At 39.9% G+C, this 25,991-nt stretch overlaps 1 protein-coding gene across 4 annotated transcripts in view; it reads right to left on the bottom strand.

Annotated features, from left to right (window-relative positions):
- Window positions 1-25,991, bottom strand: part of ZNF385B (zinc finger protein 385B) — a 782,871-nt gene that overhangs the window by 45,854 nt on the left and 711,026 nt on the right. The window lies entirely within an intron of this gene.

The following is a 25,991-nucleotide window of genomic DNA, read 5'->3' as shown; positions in this document are numbered from 1 at the left end:
TGGTCTGCACGCTACCGATTTGACGAAATCCCTGTTTTCGCTGATGTAGATTTACCAGTTCTCTGCATGCTGAGCTCCATATAACCCCGCCCACATCACTGATCAGCAGCTTACACTGTGCATAGGTAGAAAGCTGCCAATCAGTGCAAGAGGCGGGGTTTTACAAAGCAGGAGGATGGACTATATGGCATGAGACAACTAGTCCTGCTGCTGATTAAAAACTGTTTTTTGTTGAAACTGCAATAAGCAGCTTAGTAAGTGACACATTGTTGGAATCAGTGTCTCTGTCCCTACATCATGCTGCTCTCAGATTACAAAGAAAAAACCCGTTGACAGATTCCCTTTAAGGGGTTGAAAAGTTCTGAAACTGTAGTACTAACTAAAAGTGGCTTTTTGTGTTCAATGTGGAGAAACCACTTGTTATATCAGTGGTGTTCAGATATTTAGATTCCTTTTATTTGATTTTTTTAATTGCAGAGAGCAGAAAGTTTGAAAATTTTGCTAATAAACCAAATTTTTAATGCGGGAATGATAACTTTGCATTTGTATTTCTTAATGTACATAAATTATACACACAAAATTGTATCACAATTTTACTCATTGCTTCATGAAATAATGCATTAAACGCCAGAAACTAATAAGAGGAAGGTTAGCGATGACGTTAATGAAAACATGAAAGGACATTGTACATGAACATAGAAGTTAGACTTCTGGTTCCTTGTTTGTAATGCCGACCAAGAAAGAAAACTGTAAATCTCCCAAGCCAAAAATGAATCCATAGAGCAGATTTCAATACTATTTGCTTCAAAAAGTCATATACTTGCTCCAGAAAGTTGTAGATACTGACAATAAATGTACAAAAGTCATTACGTTTTTTAAGTATTCTAAAAGGGTTTTCTAGAAAAGGTTTTATACCGACTAGTGCACATAGAAGCCATATCAATGGGTTCAAAATCCCACGGCTCACAATTCCGTTTTCAGGTGTCGAAGTGACTGCATGTGTAATGTGTGATGTGTGATAGACATATACAGGTGCATCTCACAAAATTAGAATATCATCAAAAAGTTAATTTATTTAAATTCTTCAATACAAAAAGTGAACTCATAAATTATATAGAGTCATTACAAACAGAGTGATCTATTTCAAGTGTTTATTTCTGTTAATGTTGATGATTAGGGCTTACAGCCAATGAAAACCCAAAAGTCATTATCTCAGTCAATTACAATACTTTATAACACCAGCTTGAAAAATGATTTTAAAATCTGAAATATTGGTCTACTGAAATGTATGTTCAGTAAATGCACTCAATACTTGGTCAGGGCTTCTTTTACATCAATTACTGCATCAATGCGGTGTGGCATGGAAGTGATCAGCCTGTGGCACTGCTGAGGTGTTATGGAAGCCCAGGTTGCTTTGGTAGCAGCCTTCAGCTCGTCTGCATTGTTGTGTCTGGTGTCTCTCATCTTCCTCTTGACAATACCCCATAGATTCTCCATGGAATTAAGGTCAGGCGAGTTTGCTGGCCAATCAGGCACAGTGATACTGTTGTTTTTACACCAGGTATTGGTACTTTTGGCAGTGTGGACAGGTGCCAAGTCCTGCTGGAGAATGAAATTTCCATCTCCAAAAAGCTTGTCGGCAGAGGGAAGCATGAAGTGCTCTAACATTTCTTGGTAGACGGCTGCGCTGACATGGCTCCCCAAACATCACTGATTGTGGAAACTTCACACTAGACCATTTTTACCTAGTAGCACACCCTATTGAAAGTATCACAGCTTGTAAACACTTTTTGTAGCCAGCCAAGAGTCTTCCAATTCTAGTTTATGGGATCTTCATCCATTCTTCCTTGGAAAATTCCTCCAGTTCTGTGAGATTCCTGAGTCCTCTTGCATCCTCTGCTATTTTAAGGTCCAAGCTACCGATTTTCAATGGTGTTCAGATCAGGGGACTGTGAGGGCCATTGCAAAATCTTCAGCTTGCGCCATTTGAGGTCGTCTATTGTGGATTTTGACATGTGTTTAGGATCATTATCAATTTGTAGAAGCCATCCTCTTTTCAGCTTTATCTTTTACAGATGGTGTTATGTTTGCATTAAAAATTTGTTGAAATTTCGTTGAATCCATTCTTTCTTCTAGCAATGAAATGTTCCCCGTGCCATTGGCTACAACACAACCTCAAAGCATGATTGATCTACCCCCATCCTTAATGGATGGCGAGATTTTCTTTTCCGAAAATTCTGTGCCCTTTATTCTTCATACATACCTTTGATCATTGTGACCAAAGAGTTTTATTTTAATCACATTAGTCCACAGTATTTGCTTCCAAAATGCATCAGGCTTTCTTCGATGCTCTTTTCCATACTTCCGATGCTGAATTTTATGGTGAGAACAAAGAAGAGGTTTTCTTCTGTTGACTATACCATGATGGCCATATTTGTGCAGTTATCTCTAAACTGTAGAACAATGTACCACAACGCCAGAGTCTGCTAAATCTTTCTGAAGGTTTTTTACAATCAAGCAGATGTTGTGATTTGCCCGTCTAGCAATTCTATGAGCAACACTCACTTAAATTTGGCTTGGTCTTCCAGATCTTATCTTGAATTCCACTCTTCCTGTTAACTGCCATTTCATAATTACATTTTTGAATTCAGGAAAGGGCAACACTTTGTTATCTTCTTATAGCCTTGTCCTGCTTTTTCAGAGTGCTAAGCAGCTGCTTAGAAGAACCCATTGCTGCAGTTATTTGGCACAAGGTTAGAGGAGGCGGGGGTTTATAACGCTGGAAAATTTGCATCACCTGGCCTTTCCTAACGATGACAGTGAACAAGCCATAACTCTAAAAGACTAACATCTGAAACCTTGGCCAAAGTTATCTGAGCACACAAATCTTCAAGGTTGTCCAAACTTCTGCATTGGCCCATTTTCCTTTTTGTAATTTTTAATATGTAAAAAATGACATATATATATATATATATATATATATATATATATATATATATATATATATATATATATATATATATATATATTGCCTAAAATACAAATGAAATGTGTCATCTTTAACTTTAGACCTTTTAGAGATCATTTCATCTTTAACTTACTTAACTGTTCACAATAACAGTAATTTTTACCAGGGGTGCACAAACTTTTACATGCCACTGGATATCCTCAAAAGAAACTACCGTAGGTGTACTTTATTTCATGATTGGTGTAATTACAATTAGCAGGAAATATATAATCCATAGTGGTCTATACTTAGAATACCTGAACTCCATAAAATTATTGATAATTCAATTCACATTACCTGCATTAATGATGTGAGGGATTTAATTAGCAGGGTGATACAGTAATTGGCATAACTGCATTTCCTGAATTCCATTTTTACTATTTAATAAGGATATATATCCAAGAATGAACATTAGATATGCAAGATAATAAGGAGAAAAAATAACAGGAAATCACAATGCTGATTCGCTTGGGAGATAAGAGAATGTCTCTATATTTATACAGATATAATTATTTATCATTGTATAACAAAACTAAGTGCTCATCGTTATCCATGATATGAGACTGGTATAAAATCATGTTAAAAAGGGCAAAATATTGATGATTTTAAAAATGTCTCTCTACTATATATGGTGATTATATTTATTATATGCCGTACATATTGGTCCCAATTCATCAAATCTTTTGCACTAGCAAACTAGTATAAAAAGCATTGAAAATTGGTGATTTTTTGGCAAAACGCAATGATGAAAAATGCTGAAAAATGTTCTGACTTTTGGCATTCATGTTATTTTTGCCCAGCTTCAACAAAGTGGATGAAGTTGGGGCTTGGCAGAGTATAATGCCCCACTCATCAAATTCATGTACCTTATGCCACAAATCTTACACCAGTCCAGTAAGATTTGTGGTGAGGCACACACGTGCCTGATTCATTAGGAGGTGTGTGCCTCTTAAAGAACAAGGTGTCTCCCACTCAATCCTGCAACCTCATAAAGACCTATGTGAAAGATGACGGTCTTGATGAATGGGGCCATAGTATTTACCAGACTCAAGGCAATGAATAAAAAAAGACATTTAGGATGACTAATATATATTCTCAGCAATAAACCCCAGTGAGGCCATTGTACCAGGCTACAAAACTGTCCAAGAAATTAAATGAATGACATTTATGCATACTTCCAAAATAAGCCAATGTGTTTAAATGATATTTGCTTTGTTGATAGAGTATTCGGTAACAAACCTGTGATTTTCAAGACTAAAATGGCAAAAAAGATTGTGGCAGTATTCACACATGCTGGTTTTTCTTCACAGTATTTTTTTAGGTTCCAGAATAAACCTTGGTCGTAAAAATTCTAAACTAGAAATTAAGGACGAAGGGTGGATCATAACTGTGTTTTTGACGATATATTTTATGGACTAATTATGGTAAAAAACAGCTTTATGGTGTTCCATCTTAAGTCTCTATATCACTGTTGCATCTAACAAATGTAATTTTGGTCTGCACATATATATGGCTGTGGTGGTGGTGGCTGTGGTCATGAAAACTGATGGAGGTACATCATAATAAATGATGGGTCAGAATAGGGGACATGGGAGAGGTAGCTGCCGTGAATGGAGAGATCACTGAAGCAGCCTTTCCATATCCTGCCTGTGAAGTATATTGTACTTTTTCATTTTCAGATTGATGTGCTGACTTCAACATGCTGGGACATAGCTGGTGGGAGACTTGTGAGGCAAAAACATGTATGATGAGTAGAGATGGGTGGATCGCTTTGCACAACCTCTGTCCATGGTCTAAGTCGGTACTCCCTGACTTTTGACAGGAGCTGAACAACTTTCCTGAGATTTTCAAGGTCTCAGACAAGGCATTTGATTCACTGGCCTGGCGTGACATTATCTCTGCGGCACACAGGTGACATCTCACCAGCCTGGCTAATCATAAGCCGAGCCTTGGATCCTGGAAGCTCAGGAAATTCTCGCAGCTCATGCCCAGAAAGCACTGATGTGGACTGGATCCGCTCACCTCTAGTGATGGATGTAACAGTACCTGGGTCAAGTCTTTTTTGGTACAGGGCTGAAGCAGTAGACTCAAACTTTTCACCTTGTGTGAAGTAAATCCTAGCTATAAGTGTTCATCATGGTACTGACCACCCTGGTCATTAAAGTGATTCCAACCAAGGGTGGAATAATAGAAAAAAAATGGTATACTCACCTCCTTAGCCAGAAACGCTCTTTTGTTCTTGTTCCTGTGTCCCCCCCCAACAGTCTCGGTTCATCAACATCAACATCCAGATGGGATGTCACACAACTGCTGCAATCATTTGTTCCTAGGAGAGGCCCATTATTATTCACTAGTTAGGCTGCTTTTATAGCAGTTTCGTTTATTTCCACTTTTAATTAAAACATGATCTGATTCCTTCGCATTCTAAAAGTTTGGACGAGATCAAGGGAAGAAAACATAAAACCTCCTAAGGGAATTGTTCTCTAATAGTGCCCTTGGATCTCCAAATGACTCCGTTTTCTGAATTTACCTAAAGTTCTGTATCTTTTTATGAGGTTTACAGTCCTGTGCAGTAAAGCTAATGACTTTCAGCAGGTAATCTATGCAGACTATTCCCAGTCCACTCCCAGCCTTTACATTATTTTTTCTTGCTTTCTGACTTCACATCCTCTGAGAGGAGATAGAGCAGGATAGGTTTTTTTAATAGACCTCGATTGTGTCGCCTGATGTGTACCAGAAACTAAGCGGATTGCAGAATACTCAATTATCTCTTTACTTTTAATTCAGTAGTAGTGTTGAGCGATACCTTCCGATATTTGAAAGTATCGGTATTGGATTGGATCGGCCGATATCCAAAGGAAACTCTCCTTCAGGCCCTGGGATCCATATTCATGTAAAAAATAAAGAATAAAAATAAAAAATATGGATATACTCACCCTCGGACGAGCCCTGGCTGTCACCCCTGCAAGCGTCTGCCTCCGTTCCTAAGAATGCAGAGTGAAGGACCTTCGATGACGTTGCGGCTTGTGATTGGTCGCGTGACCGCTCATGTGACCGCTCACGCGACCAATCACTAGCCGCAACGTCATTGCAGGTCTTACACTCACTGCATTCTTAGGAACGGAGGCTGCTGGTTGCACCGCTGAGGTCCAGGGGCCGTCCGAGGGTGAGTATATCCATATTTTTTATTTTTATTCTTTATTTTTTACATGAATATGGATCCCAGGGCCTGAAGGAGAGTCTCCTCTTCTCCTGACCCTGGGAACCATACGCACCGCACACGCCTGGGAGCTTATAGGAACTTCCGATTCCGATTTCCGATATCACAAAAATATTGGAACTCGGTATCGGAATTCCGATACAGCGAATATCGGCCGATACCCGACATTTGCAGTATCGGAATGCTCAACACTATTCAGTAGACATCATAATGTCTCTTCTTCACAAATGTGAATACCAGTACCCATGGCAGGAATTTGGTTTTAGTTATAAAATTGTGTTTGAATCAAGGAACGTCTGTGAGATACCTACACTCCCTGACAGAAGTTATGTCGCTTTTCCATGTTATGTAAATTAAAGCTTATCCTGACATTAAATTCATCCATTGATTGTATAAATGATTCTTTTGAAAGTTGAAACCCTCCGAAAAGTCATTTAGGTTAAGAAAATAAATTGGCATTAATGCAGAAATATTGATCAGTTAATGGACACAGAATGGTCAGATTTTGGCAAGACAAAAGTTTTGTCACCCAGAGAAAGTAATGTGATATTCAAAAATTAATTAACTTAAAGTACAAATGTTGCATAACATTGGTGAATGAAGTTTTGGTGCTATTAGAGTCATATTTAATATTTTGTGTGACTTCCATGAATATGAAGGACTGCATCTATGCAGTTCAACAATGATTCATACAATTTATTAATGAAGTCATTAGGAATAGCAAAGAATGCAGTCTTACATGCCTCCCAGAGTTCACCTAGATTCTTTGGTTTTGTTGTAATAACATGCAGGTACTGAGTATGTCACCACGGTACAGGCAGACCAACAGTTGAGGGGTTTAATAACAGGAATCAGGTTCTCCTTGCAGGGAGGAAGCAATGGGAAATAACTACAATAAAACAGTGCAAAAATATGGGAGTCAAACAATGTAACAGGAGTAAGCAAGATTTCTTGAGAAAAGAACACTTATCAGTCTGATGAGGACTTGCTTGAAGGGTCGTCTTCTCTAACGTAGGCGCCGACAAACAGCGGCACTTGTCGTCCCTCTGTTGTCCGTGGGCTGAGTAGTCTCCAGGAGCCTGCTGCCTGGGATTTCAGGAGTTAATGTGGTATGCACAGGCTCTGAGTCTTTAGCTTTTACAGCACAGCCAGGAATCAGGGGCTCTGCACTGTTAAGTCTCTGTACCAGGAATCAGGGGCTCTGCACTGTTAAGTCTCTGTACCAGGAATCACAGTCTATTTACTGATACCGCGGGGACCAGGGATCACAGTCTCTGTACTGATACCGTGGGGACCAGGGGGTCAAAGTCTCTGCATGGGCCAATGTCTCTACACAGGTCTCAAAGCGCCCCTCTCCAGTCACAGCAGAGTCCGCTTTCAAGTACTCACAAGATGCAGTCTTTCTGGGCAGTCTCCCTGTATTTGTTCTCAGACCGGGAGCTCTCTGTCTCCTGGAGCGCAGGTGCACCCTGCTCTGACCACTGCTCACGCTACTCTGTCCCTTGCGCCCGTGCCTTTTCTGCTCTCTGCCCACTTCCTTTCTGTCCCAGTCTCTAAGTCTGCCCCCTGGGAAACCTGCAGCACAGCTCAATGGTTCCAGGCACAGAGCCGAGAAGGTATCCGTCCCCAGACTCTCCTGGTGTTTCACCTCCTTACATTGTCTTCCAAGCTTCCTCTTTCATCCTACCCCAAGCATGCTTAATGATGTTCATGTCTGGTGACTGGGCTGGCCAGTCCTTGAGCACCTTGATCTTTTTTGCCTGGAGGAACTTTGTTGTAGAGATGGATGTATGAGATGGAGCACCATCCTGCTGCAGAATTCGACCCCCTTTTATGATTTAGAATATAATAGGTAGCTAATACTTCTTGATACTGTATTTTAGGCTATTGATATTGCCTTCCACCTTGCAAAGGTTTTGCACACCCCCATACTGAATGTAACCCCAGACCATGATCTTTCCACCACCAAATGTAACTGTTTTCTGGGTGTATTTTGGATCCATACGGGCTCCAGTAGGTCTCCTGCAGTATTTGCGGCAGCTGTGGTGTAATTCTACTGAAGATTCATCAGAGAAATCCACCTTCTGCCACTTTTCCAGCGTGCATCTGTTTAGCAGGCTGTGGGACTTTGCAAATGCCACACGTTTTTTTATTTGCCTTTTGTTTAGTGCTGGCTTTTGGGCACTGATTCGACCATGGAGGCCATTTTGAGACAGAATCCTACAAGCTTTTCTAGTTGACACAGGGACTTGAGGTGACCAGGCCTGTTGGAGCTCTGCTGTAGTGGAAGAGGGGCTTGCTTTGGATTTTCTAACCAACAAACGTTCCTCCTGAGCAGTTGTCTTGTGGGGTCTGCCAGACCTGGGCTTGTCAAAAACATCTCCAGTCTCTTCAAATCTTTTTTTAATTCTTTGTACTTGACACTGAGGCATATTAAAGGTGCCAGCCACCTCTGCAGTGGATCTGGCCTTCAGCCTCTTCATAATCCAGGCTTTGGTCGCAGGGTGGATTTTTGGCATGTTGTCAGAGCTCAAGTTGCAATTCAAGTGAAGGTCTGGGGTGCTGGGTTTCTTTTTATACACATACACTAATTAACCGATCATTTACTGAGCACAGGTGAGGATGTAAACTAGGAATGGGTGCATTATATGACCAGGCGATAAAACTTTTGTCTTGCCAAAATCTGACCATTCTGTGTCCATTAACTGATCAATATTTCTGCATTGATGCCAATTTATTTTCTTAACCTAAACCACATTTCGGAGGATTTCAGCTTTCAAAAGAATAATTTATACAACCAATGGATGAATTTAACGTCATATACGTTATAAGCTTTTATTTACATAACATGGATAAGCGACATAACTTTTGTCAGGGAGTGTACAACAACCCTGCTATTTTTATTTAATAGAGGCTAAAGATCATTCTGTTCTATAAATCCAGCTTATTCTGTGTCCTCGTAGATCTTCAGTCATAACTCATAAGTCCAATTGCAATATTTCAATCACTTACCCTCACCAGCGACCTAATCCCCCTTTAGGAGCAATGAAACCTTTAGGGAATTTGGGATGGCATGGTGACTTAGTGGCTGTATTGTAAACACTAATGCCCTGAGTTTTTTTTAATCCAACCATCGGCATGTAGTATGTACAATTTGTGCGTGATTTTTCAACTTTTATTTCATCTTTAGGTTCAAAGTAAACCCATACTGATTCCTGATATGGTTAGCAATATTTTCCCAAAAAATCAATTCACTAAAAGATCTATCTTTACTAGACAATAACCCATTTAAAATTCCAGTCTAAAAAAATGTACAATGAGTTGTGCAAAATATAAAAAAAAGTTGTGCACTTCCTATTAATGTAGCATATTTTGGACTAGTTTTTGGCTGTTATGAACAAGTTTAGATTTGCCCCATTTTCTGGCTTTAGTATTAAAGGCTTTTCTATTTTGAAATGATCCCCAAATGCTTTTATACTTTAAAATAACAAAGAGCAAGTACGCACCCTCACCAGGTCCAGCATCAGCTCTCTGCTGCTGCTCTGACCCCTGTTTTGGCTGCAGTAGTGACTCCCCATTGACAGCGTATATCACCGCTACATGCAATCCCTGAGCTTGGCTGCTCTGCTAATGTACATGGTAATCACAAATTGATAGCCTACCTTCAATGCGTCTTGGTTCTTCGCCCATTACACATTGATTTCCTACCTCCTACGTATATTGATTCTTCACCAATCACACATAGTCTTCCTATGATGTATGCTAGTTCTTCACGAATTACACCTTTGATGTACTTTGGTTCTTCACTCAGCAATCAAACATTGATACCATACATTCAATGTATATTAGTTCTTCACCCATCACACATTGACACCATTGATGTACAATGATTCATCACCAATCACACATTGATATCCTAGCTTCTACGTACATTGATTCTTCAACAATCACACATTGATAGCCTAACTTCGATGTCTATTTGTTGTTCACGAATCACACATTGATAGGCTACCACTGATGTAAATTAATTCTTCACCATTCACACATTAATAGCCTATCTATGATGAATATTAGTTCCTCAACAATTACACGTTAATACCTTATTGTCAATGTACTTTGGTTCTTCACCAAACATGCATTGATACTGTAACAACTGAGCTGGAATCTGCTTCGGCCACTAGGCGGCGCAACACTGTAGTTGTGGGTGATGCTTGATAACATCAATCCTATTTTATTCCTGGGAAGCTACAGGGTTACTCTTGCTGATTAGGCTTCTGTCTGCTGTCAGCACTGTGTGGGGCTGTTCTATATAATCCCCTAAAAACCAGCTCCCACTGCCAGCCAATGATTCAGCTATCCTGATTCAGACCTCTGTGTTGTGTTTCTGTGTTTTGTCCTGATTACTCCCATTCTGTGACCTCTGCTTGATATTTGACAACTCGGTATCATGATTCTGTTCTTGACGTGAACTCTTGGCTTTGACCCTGCTTGGCAACCATTCCTATCTCTGGTTCACACTTTCGGATGGCAGCCCTTCCGTGGTAGCTATCCACTGGATCCTGTTGTAAAACCAGATCCCAGTATAAGGTTTAAAAGGTCTCAAAGTTTCTCTGGAATCTGCCAGAGTGACTTGTGCCAAGTCTGTCCAAGTAAGCCTTTTTTCAGCCAGTGGCCTCAGGCAGATGTGACAGATACCCTGCCTTTGAAGAATATTGGTTCTTCACCAATCACACATTGATACCCTACCTTCGATGTCTATTGGTTCTTCATCAATCACACATTGATATCCTACCTTACATGCACATTTGGTCTTCACCAATAACACACTGATATCCTACCTTACATGTACATTTGTTCTTCACCAATCACACATTGATACCCTACCTTCGATGTGTATTGGTTCTTCACCAATAACACACTGATATCCTACCTAAGATGTGCATTTGTTCTTCACCAATGACACCCTGATATCCTACCTCCAATGTACTTTAGTTCTTTGCCAATCACACATTGACACCCTACTTCCAATGTCTGTTGGTGTTTCACCAATCACATATTGATAGACATGGCTATATATCGGTATATAATACAAAAATAAAACATATTGTCATGGTTCATATCGGAATGAAGGGGTAAACTAAACCTATAATAACAGTCCATAACTCTGGAAGACATGCTGCTAATGGGCCTTTAAGACTGTGGAAACTAAAGAAGATACTTGCTAGTTAAATTGCAACTTCCAAGAGTAATTGCAGAAAAGAGCTTTAATGTGTTAGGCGAGACCTTTTTATCTTAAGTGTAGACGTAATATGCGATGCGAAGTGGAGAGGGCACAGGCCGAGGAGCTGCAAGCCATCAAGGCAGTGCTCGTTCCATAGCAATAATTTAATATTCATTACTGGTGTTACACTGTAGATGTGTAGAAGGCGACCTGACTGGTAATTAAAGACTGGAGGAATTCATGTCAGGAACTACATGACTATACTACAATAAAATGTTACATGCTTGTGTAGTTAAAGTCCCTCAAGCACCAATGCAAACATATGATTAAAAGAAAGCAGGACAGAAGACACACGAAGTGTGGAGACTGGCAAGCAAATTGGTTGGAAGTGTTTTATTCTCCTCTCTTTAATCTGTTTTGGAATGACCTAACAGCTCGTAACCAAATGACCAGCCACACCAGGTTAGAGTGAACCCAATTAAAAGCTTTATCAATTGTCGCAAGCAAAATGATGGGGAGTATTTCAAAATATACAAAATGTAACTGGAATTTGGAGCATTCTGTCTAAAATATAAGAAAAGCAAAAAGTGGAAAATTCCAAAGTCTTGTTCATGTTGTGGAGCTATGAGTCTAAATAAATGTGTGAGATGTTATATTTTTTGCGGGACGAGTTGTAGTTTTGAATGGAATCATTTCCTCTACCATGTAATGTACTGAAACACGGGAAAAAAATTCCAACGCCCCTGTTTTTTTTTTTATTTTATTTTTAAGGCCTTGTAATGTAAAAATGACCTGGTAAAATGATTTTCCAAGTCAATTTGATTACGTCAATATCAAACATTCATCATTTTTTGTTTCTGTTTAAGTCATGAAAAGAAATTCAGAATATTATGAAAAAAAGTTTTTGCTTTGTGCTGAAATTTTTTCAGACCTGTGACATTTTTTACTGTTCTGTTTATGGGTCTGAGTAAGAGCTTTATTTTTTGCGTGAACTGATGTTTTTAAGGATATGAGTTTTGTGTACATATGTTGCTTTGATTGCTTATTATATTTTTTAGGGAGGTGACAAAAAAAACGAAATTCCGACTTTCAGATATTTTTCCTCTATGCGGCGTTTACCGATCAGGTTAAAATAATTGCTTATTTTAATAGACTAGACTTTTACGAATGGTGATATCAAATATGTTTATTTTTTTCCCTTCTTTATTTTTAAAGGGGAAATATATATATTTTTAATTTTTAGAATTTTAAAAAGTTTTATCTTTATTTTTTTTTCTTCCCTTTAGGTGAATTTAACCTACAATGGTTTGATAATTTGTACTATAAATTGCAATACCACGGTATTGCAAGATATAATGAAAATCTCCTATGGATCACATACTAAGGCTACGGTCAGACGGCTGTAGATTATCTCATTCATTGAAAATTGGGCCAATTTTCCAAATGAGACTCTGATTAAACTCTGATCAGTGTCAGCTTAGTGTTTCCATAATGTTACTGCGCAGAAATCTGAGACATACGAGTGCAGTTCGATGATTTACACAGACTCATTGAGTTGCATGGCCGAGTGTGATTTAAATATCGGATTTAACTTGGATATGCTGCAATTTTTTTTTTAACTTGGACCGGCTTGGTCTGAGGAAGAATTCAGACATGTGCACGGCCCCATAAAATAATATTGGTCCGAGTGTGATCTGATGTTTTGATGGATCACACTCGGTTGAAAAATAATAGTAACCCGTCAGTTTCCATGATCACATGCACCAGCGCACATTACATTTAAATGCTGCTGACAGAGATTGACAGGGACATTTAAATGGTTAATAACCGTAGATACTGGCTATGTAATATAGTCGGCATCTGTCATGTGTGGAGGGAGCTCAGCTTGTATTCATCCCTTCCCGTAAATACAATATATTTTGTGGAAAAGGTATCATGTTAAGGCAGAAGTTTACATTTAGCAGATGTGATGATTTGCTTTTTAACCAATGATCATAAAATAATTGGACTGGGAATTATCGTTAATGGTAAAAGTATACTCTCTTAAAGGGGTTGTGCAGTATTAGAAAGGCAGGGCTGTATATTTTCTATATTTTCCCGTCTGTTCATGAGTTTTGTTCAATTTTGAAGCTCAGCTGTATTGAACTTAATAAGATTATCCGGCAATACCACACACAACCTGTGGACAGGAGAGGTGCTGTTTTTGAAAGGAATAAAAAGAAGATGTGATACTGAGTCACTTCTCAAGGACAAGCCTGTGAGTCGGGATAGTCAAGGAGTTCAAGGTCAAAAACCAAGAGTGTACGTCATAAACAGAGAGAAGAGACAAAGGCATAGTCAGGTAATAGTTTGAGGTCAATATGCCAGGAGGATAGTGGATCAGAACAAAGGGGTTAAACAGTTGGAGGGTCAGAACAAGGTCCAAGGTCAGGCAAAGATAGATCATCAAGCAAAACACTATACACAGAGAAAACCAACCACACTTAGTTGAAGATATGAGTCGCCCACCACGGCAATGGGGATACTCGGTACCGGGTCCAGTCGCACTTAAAGGGGATGTGACGGTGGCTGCGACCCGATCCGTGGCCCTGGGCACTCAATTGAAAGGGAAAAGTCTTTTAAGTGGTTTTGTAATAAAGTTTGTATTTGTGACGCCACCTGTGGTTCTCGGTCAGAGGGGACCGACGATGCTCAACAGGGTCCTCTGTGGTGATGTTACTGCAGCATAGATGGTGACGCTTCCCACAGGTGAAGCGCGGTCCCATTGCTCCCTGTGGAGTGGCCAAGGATGGTGGGTTGCCGGTAAATAAACGGAGGACACAGGGTTGCAGTCTTTTACCTGGTTTACTGATGGTAGCAAGCCACAGTCCAGGGTACCAGCAACAGGTGTAGATGGAGTCCTGGCAGCCTGAAGACAGGTGGAAACCCCCTTGGCAGGTCAGGTTGGGAGCCTTCCACTTTGCGCTGACTATAAGTCCCTTGCCGCCTGTAGTGTCCTAACAAGGTCCTCGTTCTCTCCTGTCCTGGGACAATAGCTGTATGGTAGGCAACGTGAGCCGTTTCTCTGGGGTCTCTGTATACGGTGACTCCAGACTCTGGAATGCTGCTGTACCTCAGGTTTAATGGGGCGGGTTACTTTCAGCTCTCTGCCCTCCGGTTCTGCTGTGGGACTTGCAGTTACCCACAACCTCGGGCTCCTGGTGCCCAGTTTCTGTGCTCTGCTTAGAGGGGCCCAATCACAGCCCTCCTCAAGCTCCTAATCACTCCTCTGCTCTTTCCGTGTCTCTTGTCTGCACCAAACAACATAGCTCCTCCTCCAGACCAGGATGGAAATAGGGAATTTCCCCTGAAAACCAGGTTTTGAGCTCCCCCTTCTGGCCTGGATTCAGAAAGTGTTGTATGTGAGATTACCTGCCAAAGGGATCTTTCCTGTCTCCAGGAATGGCATTACCCTCCCTGAGAGGAAGGCAGCAACACTGTGGTACCCGAACTCCTGGGGTGCCACTGATACATCTGGCAGAGGTCTGGGACCTCATCGCATGTAATCACCGGAAGCACGCTGGCAACTCCTCATCAGAGCATATGGTCTGTTCGTACTAGGTGCCATTTGGCATGATCCTTACCACACTGCACTGAAAATCTGGAAATATACTAGCATAAATCTCATACATACTTCCTTGATAAAGGCAATGGTTCCGAAATGTTGGATGGACTGATTTCTGTGTATCCCGTTATGTCGGCTGTTCATTAAATTGGAAATCATTTGAAACTTTAATTCTTTTGTGACTTATTGAGTGCTGAAGATCATCATTCTGTATTATACTTCTTTTCCTTCGAGCACCATCATCTTATATATAGAGTGAACCACTTCTGACCGCCTTTATTAGATGTCTGGGACTAACAGCCCAGCTAAGTAGCTGGACAATCACCCGGGACAATAAACACCTGGAGACAGCCCAGCACCTCCCAGTCTCATATTGGACAGCCAAACTGTCAATCAAAACAATAACAGCTCAGCATACCTGTGCACCAGACTGGACACTAAGCTTTCAAATCAAAGTACTTACAGTGGGTATGGAAAGCATTCAGACCCCTTTAATTTTTTCACTCCTTGTTTAATTGCAGCCATTTGGTAAATTCAAAAAAAGTTATTTTTTTCTCATTAATGTACACTCTGCGCCCCATCTTGACTGAAAAAAACAGAAATGTAGAACTTTTTTCATATTAAAAAAGAAAAACTCAAATATCACATGGTCATAAGTATTGAGACCCTTTGTTGAGTATTGAGTAGAAGAACCCTTTTGAGCTAGTACAGCCATGAGTCTTCTTGGGAATGATGTAACAGTTTTTAACACCTGGATTTGGGGATCCTCTGAAAATATTCCTTGCAGATCCTCTCCTGTTCTGTCAGGTTGGATGGTGAACGTTGGTGGACAGCCATTTTCAGGTCTCTCCGGAGATGCTCAATTGGGTTTAGGTCAGGGCTCTAGCTGGGCCAGTCAAGAATGGTCTGAATACTTTCCATACCCACTGTACAGCTTGAACATGCCCCTGTACTAGATTTACAGCTGAGCCTACAGTAACTGCATCCGAGACACACTGAAGGGTGGAATCCAGACAGAAGCTATATTTTTCTGAACCTGTACAATGACTTGAACATTAGCAAGAAAATGAGGCAGAGGAACTGAAGTAACGCATGACTACAGAATCTGACTACAATCAGTGTTTGTTTGTAGTCTGTAACTATGGAGACACAAACATTTGCATAAAAGCTGTACATACAAAAGAGTATGACATCAAGTCTATACGTAAAGTGTTTTTTATGGTATGTTATGGAGGCAAGTAAAGAAGGGGATGTGAAGATATTAGCATTAACTAGCAGCAGGAGATCCCATTTGATTTTTCTCTATGTCCTCCATCTACCGCTTAATTTAAAAGGATGATCACAGACAACATGGATGTCATTTGAACTTCTGACAAGATGCAAAAATTCTCATTCAAGCAAGATCTGCATAAATCTATTTCTAAACATGAAATACACAAAACGGAGATTTGCATTCTAAGCAAATTGCAGTTTGGATTTACATGTAAAATAAATAATCCTTACACATTATACAATTTATAACGGGTTTACTAAGCCCTGTGGACGTTTGGCACTTGATATGTTCATTTATAAGAAGTTAAAATATTCCTGTTATTAAGTGGTTTCTACTGCTTCTTCTACAGAACTGCATCAAAAAGAACTGACAAGTATGGATAGAAACCTATCAGCAGCGTATTGAAAATCAGAGTTATACAGCCTGCTGAGAAGGATGAGCGGAAATTCTTTATACTAGCCTGTATAGAGGTGTAACGAGTTAACTTGGCTACCTAAAGGGAACTTGTTAACTGATTAATGCTGTCCAAACTGCAGGCAGCATGAATAAGACACTGGCCGCATTATTACAGCCATGCATTTTTAGGGTATGTGCACATGTTCAGGATTTGCAGCAGAAATTCCACTGTAAATCCTGATGTGTTGGCAGGAAAAATGCAGCATAAAATATGTGTGTTTTTGCCACATTTTGTTGTTTTTTTTGCTGTGGTTTTTTTTACATTCGTTTTTGTTGCAGATTTTTCCCCATTCATTAGTATGGGTAAAATCTACAACGAAAAAGCTGAAAGTATTGACATGCTGACAGGTTCCCTTTAAGGAGGCTCAGTTTAAATCACTGCCTTTTTCCCATTTAAATATAAAGAAATTAAAGATTAAACATACTTGGTATTGTTTTGTATGGAAAATGATTTAAACTGTACGTTAAGTGGTGCAAACTGAAATCGAAACCCAAGAATTTCTGTAGTTTTTGCCACGACATCCCCCTCCCAAAAAATTCAGTAAAAAGCTCTCAAAACTTTATATGCACCCCAAAATGGTATCAATAAAATCATTAGTTCAGCACACAAAGAAGCCCTCATACTTTCGACAGATAAAAACAGAAAAGTTACAAGTCTCTGTCAAAAGAAGGAAAATTTGTTTTTACAAGATCGTGATTTTTTTCTTTCAAACAATAAAATTAACGTCAACGTATAAATTTGGTATCACTGTAATTGTCCTAACATTGACAATTATATTGCAAGGTCATTTTTATTGCATAATAAACACAGTAAAAAGAAAACCTCAAAAACAATAACTTTTTTTCACCATTTCACCTCACTTGAATTTGTTTTCCTCTTTTTCAGTACATTATGTAGTAAAATAAATCATATGTTTTAAAACTACAACTTGTCTTGCATAAAACAAGCCTTGATATCGTTGTGTCAATGGAAAAATAAAAAAGTTATGGTTCATGAAAGAAAGGGGAGGAAGGAAAAAAGAGCAAGAAATGACTTGAAAGTGTTTACAGGTAGTGATGAGTGAATGTGCTGTTATCAGAGAATGCTTAGGTGCTATCCAAGGATCTTCGGTGTGCTTGAAAAATATGTTTGAGTCTCCACTCCTGCATGTCTCACACCTGTTAGACAGCAGCAACACATGCGGGTATTGCCTAACAAACAGCAGCGTGACATGCAGCCACTCAGTCTTGAACATATTATTCGAGCACACCCAAGATACTCAGATACCATCAGAGCATGCTCGGATAACACATCACTTTTTATAGGGTACATAACAAGACGTCTATCACACTAGGCAACCCCTTTAAAAATACAAGGAACATATCTTTGTAACCCATTGACGTTTTATTATTATTATTATTATTTATTTGTATAGCACCATTAATTCCATGGTGCTATACATGAGAAAGGGGTTACGTACAGAGTTATAGATATCGTTTACAGTAAACAAATTTACAGTGACAGACCGGTACACAGGGGAGAGGACCCTGTCCTTGCGGACTTACATTCTATGGGATAATGGGGAAGAGACAGAAGGTCGGGGGTGTGGCAACTCTGGTGGTGGTGAGGCAGCAGCTCAGGTGGTGGTGAGGCGGCAGCTCTGGTGGTGGTGAGGCAGCAGAATGGTTATTGTAGGCTGTAGGCTTTCCTGAAGAGATAGGTTTTCAGGTTCCATCTGAAGGATCCGAGGGTCGTGGATAATCGGACGTGTTGAGGCATGGAATTCCAGAGGATGGGGGATATTCAGGACAGATCTTGGAGGCGGTTGTGTGAGGAACGAATAAGTGTGGAGGAGAGTAAGAGGTCTTGGGAGGATCAAAGATTACGTGAGGGAAAATATTGGGAGATTAGTTCAGAGATATTGTGAGGGGACAGGTTGTGGATGGCTTTCTAGATCAGTGTTAGTAGTTTGAACTGGATTCGTTGGGGAATTGGGAGCCAGTGGAGGGATTTGCAGAGGGGAGAAGCAGGGGAGTAGCGAGGAGAGAGGTGGATTAGCCATCCTTTACATTTAGGCTGGGGCTACATGATGACTTTGGCCGCGACACAGGTCTTGAAGATAAAAATGGTTCTGTGCCACTGCTACACCGCAGCATAATGCAGGTGAATGGGGTTGCACTGTGACCCTCAAGATACCAAGTCATAAAAAATCCAACTGGTTTTGACTTTTTGAGACATGGTTGTGGTGGTAACATAGGGGTCGCAATGTGACCCCATTAACCTACATTGTCCAAGGCAATCTTTGGCTGCATGACTTGTGTCGTGGACAAAGTTGCCATGTGGCACCAGTGTTAGCACATTTATTAAGTATCAGCTAAAGGTTGTCCGATGGGATCAACGGCACATTCTGAGTAGTGAACTTATAAGGAAAAAAACAAGGAAAAAAATCAGATAAGCAACTTATATAGGGATATATAGAGAACTAGTACAATCTTGCATGCAAATTTGCAATAAGCATTTGCAGACTGAGCATATGGACATTAGAATGCACTGTGTGGGCAAATGGGCATTAGGATATTACCAGAGAGCCAATGCAAAATAAAGAAATATAAATAACAAGTGCTCATCAAATGCAATGTGAAATCCAAAAGAAGTATATCTATAGCTATAGATATTGGGAAAGGACCCATGGTTTAATGCGTGGGAGTTGTGATGAGTTGTTATGGCTATTGATAATATGGTAGGCAGTTGACTGGGCTACAACTAAGTAGAATATAATTTATTACAATAATAGATACTGGAAGTAGAGCCTTGTGAATAATGCATTTCTATCAGTGGCTAATCAAATAAACCGAAATGCATGCAAAGGTAGTAATTCATCACTCTGCATAAAAGAATAAAATGGACCTTCCCACTCACATCTATAAGATTTATGAGAGAAGAGGCCAAGTTATAAAAGAAAACAGGCTTAATCAATCACATATGGACATAGTAGTCAGTCTTCGGCAGAAGGAATAGGCAGCTTCCTTCACACAACTAAGAATGAAAGTTGGAAATATTTGTCCTAGAATTGCTATAAAGATAAATCCATAATAAGATGGAATATATTAGGCTAGGTTCACACTTATACAGTGTCCCCACCAGCATTACGTTGGGGTTTCTGTTGGAATCCCAAAAAAATGTATTTTAACAGGGATCTCAACACAGCCTCGAAAGAGCCACTTGAATGTAGTCCATAGTCCACCATCCTGGCAGTATGTATCTTTTTTCATACATGCACAAAAACATTGCAAACCATGTGCTAGTTTTAATGTATTACTATTGCTAACGATTCTGACCTTTCTAACCTCTCGTATTGAGCTTTGGATATATCATTGCTCAAGCTTGGATACTTGGACTTCCCTGACATTTGTATTTTTTCTCTTGGTTCTGACTCCTGAATATGCTTTCTGACTCTTGAAGATGTCCTTTCCTCTGGCCCCCAGCTGATTCCCATGGATTGCAGTGGTTGGGTTGAAGTTCCAATTTGGCTGTGCACTGACCCTATACTAGCTCATTTCACTGAAAGAACGCCCAACCCCTAACCAGCGTTTACTGCTGAATTCTTTGGTGCATGCATTGAAGGATTGTATCCTGATGCTGGACAGTGCCAGTGTCAAGACGTTCTTTGTGGGCAGAGGTGGCGTGCGTTACGCTCCTGTCCTGGAGTCTGTGTCTCCTATGTGATATATAAAGCAGTCTCAGTGTCTCCTGTGTGATGTATACAGCAGACCTCCAACTGCTTGAGCTATATAAATGTAACATGAGCAGGGATTAATTTCTCACTGTGAGGCGACATGCAGAATAATATGCATCTGTGTTTGGTACAACATACTTCTGCAAGTTCTTTACAAAACTTAACGCAAAGAGTCACCTGTGCTCCAAACCGACGCATACTTGGAAAAGCAGTTGCAAGTAGCAACATCATCATTACCACCTAACAATCTCACAACCTCAACAAAGAGAAGCAGCTCCATCCATCACATAGGGGTGAGTTAATTAATTGTTTGACCAAATATAGCAGCATAATTTTTAAGCTGATAATTTTGTATGGCCCAAGAATGAGGTTATAAATATCTAAATGGCCCTCGGTAGGAAAAAGTTTCCCCACTCCAACTTTAGTACAACATTCGGTATCTGTAGAATTATACTGGAGACTATGTCTTCATTCTACCCAACTACCCTTTTGCTACACTAGTACTATGGCTGCCCGTTCGCCACTATTCTGGTGACTACAACTTCAGGCTTCTTTTGAGGAAAGTGTGAGGAGTAAGAATAAGCAAAAAGACACTGGTAAAGCATCCACATTGGTACTCAGTGGCAGGCAGAGCAGTGTCCTACAAATTTCCGCAGCCACCACTCGAATGCTAGTACCTTGGATGCCTTTGACATTTACAAGCCCAACTTGCCATTTCGATATCTTGTGTCACCTAGCCTCTAAGCTTTACTCGTTGGCTTTGTAAATGCCGGAAGCGCATTGAATGATTGCATTAGAATGCCAGTTATGGAGTACCGAAGTGCTTTCTGAGGATCTTCACTGGACTCTGGTCTGGCCTCCACAGAGTAATGATGCAGATGACGGACCAGGGTCCTGTGAAACTTTCTGCTCATCTCTAGTGAGGACCATGGATTTCCTCAGGCAGCAGATTCCTGTCTAGCCTGTGCCAAGCCATATGCAGTTGTAGAAGTAATGGTGCCACACAGTTTCAAGGTTTTGGCATAATTTTTATAAAACAAAAGCTAAATGTGATGATATTGAATAATATCAGAATAAACCTTGTTCTGCTCCCACCGGCATCTCCATTTGAGCTTTGTAATTGTCTACAAGAGAACCTGATTATTATATGACAAGCAGCCAATTATTCAGGAATTCAAGAAACACAATTTACATCTGTGATGACTTGAGATTTCATTTCGCATTTCTGCATTCAGAAAATACCCATTTTGCTATCCTCTCTATGACACACAATATTATGTGGAAACATGGATGATTGTCAATAAAAAGGTCAGAGAGATGTGAAATCATGCAGTATTTGGCTCATTATAAAGCAGGTAATGGAAGCCTTCGGGATCAAAAATGTTTATCATTCTGTCATTCCTGTTTCCAAGTGTAGAATTACCTTCCACAACCTCCAGAGATTTATGCTTTTAATTACCTCCTATCTTCCTCACTACTCTCCAAACCAAGCAATCAATGGAAATACTCTTATTTACTGGACAAATACAGAATATTTGAGGAATGGAAGCTCCATTTATCATATTGTTTATCTGTAAAAAATGATTGGCTGGAGGGCTTGAAACTATGGTAATTTTAATTTGTTCTACACCCTGGAAAATACAATTAAGCCATTCGCCTGTCACACTAGAACCAATATTAAATGTTTATCTGACTAATCTTTTTAATTATAAAGTCATCTAATGTAGTTTGGACATATCTGAATCAGTAAGAAGAAAACCACAAGTGACAAAAACCTCCTGAGGCAATAGGCTGCAAGGCGGAACATGCATAGATATTAATGATAGTTCGGGGTGGGATGGGGGGTCGTTATTTTTAATTTTTAATAGTAAGAAGTAACTGAAATATTATTTGTCGTTTGTGAAACTTACAAATATGGAAAAATATGGAAAATGCAGTTAAGATTGACAAGAGACCTGAAGACTGGTATTTTTAATTTGCCATATTCCTGTCACATAATTTAAAACCAATATAAAAAAGTTATTCCCCAAAAATCAAGTTCCAGTTGAAACTAGAAGTTTACATGCACTATATAAAAAGACAAATATGCATGTTTTTCTCAATATCTGACATGAAATCTCAGTTTAGGTCAATTAGGATTTCCATAATTATTAATATTTGGCAAATGCCAGAATAATGAGAGAGAGAGAATGTTTTAAGGCATTTGTATTACTTACTGCAAAGTCAAAAGTTTACATTTTCTTATGCCTTTAAACAATTCTTGACTGCCCAAATGATAATGTCAGGTGTTTGGAAGCTTCTTTTTTGACAACATCTGAGTTAATTAGAGACACACCTGAGGATGTATTTTAATGCACACCTGAAACACACTGTTTCTTTTGTGTAGCATCATGGGAAAGTCTAAGGAAATCAGCCAAGATATCAGGAAGAGAGTTGTGGACTTGCACAATTCTGGCTCATCCTTGGGTACAATTTCAAGATACCTGAAGGTGCCTCGTTCGTCTGTACAAGCAAGTACAAACAAGATGGGAATGTCCAGCCATCATACCGCTCAGGAAGGAGATGGATTCTGTGTCCCAGAGATGAGCATTAGTGATGAGCGAGTGTACTCGTTGCTCGGGTGACCTCCAAGTATTTGTTATTGCTCGGAGTTATAGTTTTCATTGCCTCAGTTGCATGATTTACGGCTTCCAGATATGCTGAATACATGTGAGGAATGCCTGTTTGTTAGGGAATTCCCTCTTGTATTCAGCGTATCTGGAAGCCGTAAAGCATGCAACTGAGGCGATGAAAACTATAACAAATACTCGGAGGTCACCCAAGCGTGCTCGGGAAAACCCGAGCAACGAGTATACTCGCTCATCACTAATGAGCATGCATTGGCATGACATGGGCATATCAACCCAAGGACAAAAGCAAAAGACCTTGTGAAGGTGAAGGTGGAAGCTGATAAGTTTGTGTCAATATCCACAGTGAAACGAATACTGTATCAACATGGCCTGAAAGGCCACTCTGCCAGGAAGAAGCCATTACTCCAAAAGAAACATAAAAAAGCCATATTAATGCATGAAAATGCAGACAGGAACACAGTCCTTAATTTTTGGAGACATGTTCTGTGGTCTGATGAAACTAAAATTTAACTTTTTGGGCATAATGACCATTGTTGCATTTGGAGGAAAAGGTGAGAAGCTTGGAAGCCTAAGAACACCATCCCAACTGTGAAACACGGGGGTGGCATCATCATCATCATCGGGGTTGTTTTGCTGCAGGAGGGTGTGGCTCATTTCACAAAATAGATGGCATCATGAGAAAAGAAGATTATGTGGGAATACTGAAGCAACATCTCAAGACATCAGACAGGAAGTTGAAGCTTGGGCGTAAATGTGTCTTCCAAATGGGCAATGAGTAATGACCCAAAGCATACTGCCAAAATGGTAACAATGTGGCTTAAGGACAACAAAGTCAATGTTTTGGAGCGGCCATCACAAAGCCCTGATCTCAATCCTATTGAAAATATATTGGCAAAGCTGAAAAGGCCGGAGCTAGCAAGGTGACCTAAAAACCTGGATCAGTTACACCAGTTTTGTCAGGAGGAATGGGCCCTAATTCTAACAAGCTATTGTGAGAAGCTTGTGGAAGGATATTCCAAATGTTTGACCCAAGTCATTCAGTTTAAGGGCAAAGGTACTAAATACTAATGAAATGTATGAAAACTTTTGACTTTGCAGTAAGTAATAAAAATGCTTTAAAACATTCTCTCTCTGTAATTATTCTGGCATTTGGCAAATATTAATAATTATGGCAATCCTAATTGACCAAAAACGGGAAAGGTTTAGTCTGATTTCATGTCAGATATTGAGAAAAACATGCATATGTGCCTTTTTATACAGTGTATGTAGACTTCTTGTTTCAACTGTATTTTCCATCTCAATGCTGATCATTTTAGGTCTGATCACTAGGACCTCCGGTGATCCCGAGATTGGGTCTGGAACTCAGGAATGAGGCTCTGTGGCTCCGTCCTTAATGGAGCAGAGGTGCACATACTCGACTTCAAATGTATCAACAAGGTTTTGCTATATAATCTGACAGTAGCATGATGTAGGAGCAGAAATCCTGATTCCTGCAATGTATCACTTAGTTTACTTGGTACAGCAGTTGGGATAAAATCAGAGTTCTCTCTGCTGCAGATCTAGCAGAGCTCGGAATGATGAGCTTTCTGTGTACATTGTATATTGACAGAAAACAGCTAATCTGTTGTAGGACTAGGGACGGGGTTGGACCATGATCAAAATCGTCAATGCAAGTCTATGGGTACATGAAAAAATTGGACCACACCTGGATGACATCCGATGTTCATGGACTGTCAAAAAGAACAAGTTAGAGAAACGTTTTTTTCTCCACATGTGAGAAAAAACTGATCACACTCGAAGCACACTCTAATTAAACTCTGATCAGAGTCTGATTAAAATAATCAGTCCGTTTTTCTCATACGTGAGAATGAGGACTAAGGAGGATTTTTCACTTAATTTTTCATGTTCAATTACAAACTAAAGTCTGGACACAGGCAAAAATAAATATTTTCACAAAATGAAATTTATTAACATTTTATTCAGTTGGAATATTAAATAACTTCTTCAATATGATTTCCATCATTTGCGATGTAAGGGATGATGCACTTTGCAAAATTCTATTATAGTTAATTAAACTAAATTAAGTAAAATGATAAAATTATAGTTAACGAGAATTCCAATGTGTCTAGACTTTAGGGAAACCCTGTAGACACATGATGTAATAAGGGCTGCAGAGGAAAATAAAAAGTTTCTGATATTAGAAATGAAAGTGTATGGTACACAATGAGTTAACTAGTTATGTCCAGATAGTTTTCACTGAGTCCATGTACTTCTTACTCTTTTTTGAGTTGCTATCTGACAACACGAGGGACAGCCTCACCACCTGGCACACCCAGGCAAGTCCGGAGGACCTGGATAAATGGTGGGGCCAACTCACCATCAGGGACACCGTCCACACCACTTGCTGCCGGCATCTATTTTCAGCTGGTTCCGCAGCTGTGCAGGGCCACCTGTTTCTTCTTTGACGCTGCTTGATGGCCGTCACTTTCACAGACATGTTGGCTAGCAGTGATGCAGTGGGGCCGACAAAATTAAAGGTGCAGTGCTGGCACTGTGAAACGGTCATCAAGCAGCGCGCCTGGTGCAGCCACATGCCAGGGGAACTCAGCAGGACACAAGCCACGGGGAGGTGAGCAAGGCTTGTTGCCGGCCTCCCCATATTAAACATATTTCTAATGTGTCATTGTGTGTGCATGTATGATGTGTATATCCATGTATGTCAGTGTGTATGACTGTGTATACATTTATGTCTGTTTATATGTATTTTTATGAATTTGTCTTCAAATATGTATATGTACGTATGGCTGTATGTGTACGTATCTGTGAATATGTTTGTGTATGTGCATGTTTGTGTATTGTATGTG

The sequence above is a fragment of the Ranitomeya variabilis genome, chromosome 7, assembly GCF_051348905.1.
Source record: "Ranitomeya variabilis isolate aRanVar5 chromosome 7, aRanVar5.hap1, whole genome shotgun sequence".
NCBI lineage: Eukaryota > Metazoa > Chordata > Amphibia > Anura > Dendrobatidae > Ranitomeya > Ranitomeya variabilis.
Note: the sequence above shows the minus strand (reverse complement) of the source record. Positions and strands in the feature narration are given on the sequence as shown.